Raw genomic sequence first — 2904 nt, 5'->3', positions numbered from 1 at the left:
AAGGTATGTGCCTGTGATCCAGTAAGTGGACTGGGGTTGGGCAGAGACCATGGAACTGAGACTCTGCGGCTGATACTGACACTCTGTCTCTATGTCTCTTTTACCTATGGAAGAAATAAGGTTTTTTTTTTTCCTTTTTGTTAAAGAGTTGTGTTTTTTTGCTTGTTTTTGTTTTGTTTTGTTTTGTTTCTGTTTTGCTTGCTTGTTTGTTTTGGTATAGGATGTGTGCTCTTGGTAGAGACACAGAGAAAGGCAGAGAGGGAGAAAGTGAGAAATCATCCCCCAGGGGAATGGCCAGGCTACAATCCTTTCTCCTCCATTCTCCTCTAGGGATTTTGGATACACACACAAGCCTGGTGTGTTTCAAACCACACATCTGAGACCTGAACTGCTTGAACTGCAGTCGGCCACAAAGAAGTCAAGCTCTTTAACCACTACACAACCTTCTGGTCCCAATACACTTTTGTTTTGTTTTTATTCTTCAGAGAGATTTCTGCAATAGGGTATGTGTACTTGTCAGAGAAACAGAGAGAGACAAAAAGCAAGAAATCACCCCCCAGGCGGGATGGCATGCTACAACCCCTTCTCCTCCATTCTCCTATTGGGATACTGGACATGCACGCACCGTGCCCAGCTTGATTTTAAGCCACCAGGTTTGGGATTTGATGGTCAACTACATCAGAGTCTAGTGATGTAACCTTTAAAGAAAAGTTCAGGGACAAGTAGATGGCATAAAGTATAGTTTAGAATATAAGTCAGTTAACACAAACCTCCCTGCAGCCATCAGCACTCCCTGTCCTTGTGGTGTGTTCTTCAGAAGTAGCCTCTGCCATACACACAAGTCTTGGTACACCATCTCCACAGTGTGGCAGACTAGCCTGAGCTCTACTTGCAGGTGGCTGAATTTGGCCATTTTCTGGGTGAACTCTTATTGCTTCTCCTAGATGATCTTGTTGTGGTGGTTGTAAACTGATAATCTTTTCCTCTAACTTCTCTGTCCTGTCCGAAACTTTGATCTTGAGGCTGTCCCTGAAGTTGGTCATGAGAACGTGGTCCTTCTGCCTGCTCTCATTGATGTTTTTGATCAGCCCCTGGGCTCTCCTCTTCAGGACGTTGATAATGGACTCCAGAGAGAAGCAGGGTCCTAACTTCCCTTCCAGCATCGTCAGCTGATGATTGGCACTGGAGTTGGCAATGCTGGGGCTGGAAACCCGACTGTAAGCTGGCCCTCAATTGCCTTCGTCCTCGCAGTTCTACTCGTCCTGAGGATGTTCCGTGCTCTCTGCCTGCAGCTGTGGCTCCAGGTCTTTTCACTCTCTATGGGGCATGCTCATTCTCTATGTCCATGTCCATTCCATCCCATCTTTTCTCATCTTTTTTTTTTTTTTGAGAGAGAGATTTTTGCTATAGGGCATGTGAACTCACGAAAAACACGCAGAGAGAGACAGAAAGAGTAATCACCTCCCAGGAGAGATGACCACATTGGAATCCCTTCTCTAACCCTCCTCTCAGGATTTTGGGCATGCACACACACGTGCCCAGTTTGAATTTCAAGCCACCATATTGGGGTTTTTAGCTGTAATTGATCATGTGTCAATCCAACATCTTATCACTATGCTGTCTGCTGGCCCACGTAACTTCTATTTTAATGAGAAGAATCAACGTATGTTAAAGTTAGCTCATACTGAAATTAAACAATCCTAGCTCATACTAAGATTAAATAATCCACAAAGAATCAATAGTAATTTGTTGAGTATAATTATATTGACCATACTGCAAACCTGAGAACTGGCACAGTTTTTGGTATAGAGTAGATAGTAGGGAACCTTATGTAAGCACCATGTTAAATGCACATAAAATATTGTCTGGATCCTAATAATTATGTTGCTCAAACTGTTGGGTTGATAAAACAGAAGGGTGAGCTCTGGACAGTGACTTCTAAAAATTAAAGATTAGAGACGATAAATGTAGCATAAAAGTTTTTCACTTTCCACAAGTTTCCAGAAGAAAAATTTGAGACCAAATTTGAAAACAAACACAGCCAACTAATGTAGAATACCGTTAAAATCTTTCACTGGACTATGACTCTCCATTACCATCAATTGGACTCACTGGCATTTTAAGTTGATGAATATGACAAAAATGGAGAAAATAGTCAAAAGGTAATAATTTGCTTGTTTAGGCTATTTTGAAAGACATTCATTATTTTGAAACTCACCTAAAGGATATCTTTTTACAAGGTGAGAGAAAGGATCTTGGAGTGAAAGGTGAAGCAAATTGAAAGGCTAATGAACAAAACAAAACAGGTTAAATAGTCTATTTGACTCAGAAATGACAGGTTGGGAGATCAATATCAATTGTTTAATTGAGAGAAGATTTATGTTTTGGGGGTAATTTAGAAAAAATTGATTGGTATCGTTTGTAAATGTAATTAAATGTTATTCATATCCTACTTCTTTTAGTGGACTAGGAAGAAATTAGAAAATATTTTTTACATGAATTGATCCATACACCATTTGAAAATGATGAAGTCTTTTTTGTACAGCAATAAGTACAAACATAATGGGAAAAGAGAATTAAAGTATGAATTTATTTTTATGCAAAAAATGTTCATAATCCATGCTGAGCTTTTTCATATGAATTTTCCACGAACTTTCTAAAGCCCCCTTCATAGAGGAGAAAACTTCAAGTGCTTAAGACTAGTTGACAATTTCAAGAACACAGTTCTAGTGTGAAAGAAGGTTTGTTTTATCCCTCAACTACTCTACAGAATGTCCTTCTAAAATGCTGGTTTAGGGGCCGGCAGGGGACAGGTAGGTTAAGGGTGCTGGACTCGCACATAACCAACCACTGTTCGAGTCCTGGACCTGGCAGTTTGCTTTCTTACTTTCTCCCTCTTCCTCT

The 2904-nt window shown here is 40.3% G+C and overlaps 1 pseudogene; it reads right to left on the bottom strand.

Annotated features, from left to right (window-relative positions):
* Positions 1–1328, bottom strand: part of LOC114008707 (synaptonemal complex central element protein 2 pseudogene) — a 26597-nt pseudogene extending 25269 nt beyond the window's left edge.
* Between the last annotated feature and the right edge of the window lie 1576 nt (positions 1329–2904).

This window comes from Tupaia chinensis, unplaced genomic scaffold (genome assembly GCF_000334495.1).
Source record: "Tupaia chinensis unplaced genomic scaffold, TupChi_1.0 Scaffold000370_1, whole genome shotgun sequence".
Taxonomy (NCBI): Eukaryota; Metazoa; Chordata; class Mammalia; order Scandentia; family Tupaiidae; genus Tupaia; species Tupaia belangeri.
Note: the sequence above shows the minus strand (reverse complement) of the source record. Positions and strands in the feature narration are given on the sequence as shown.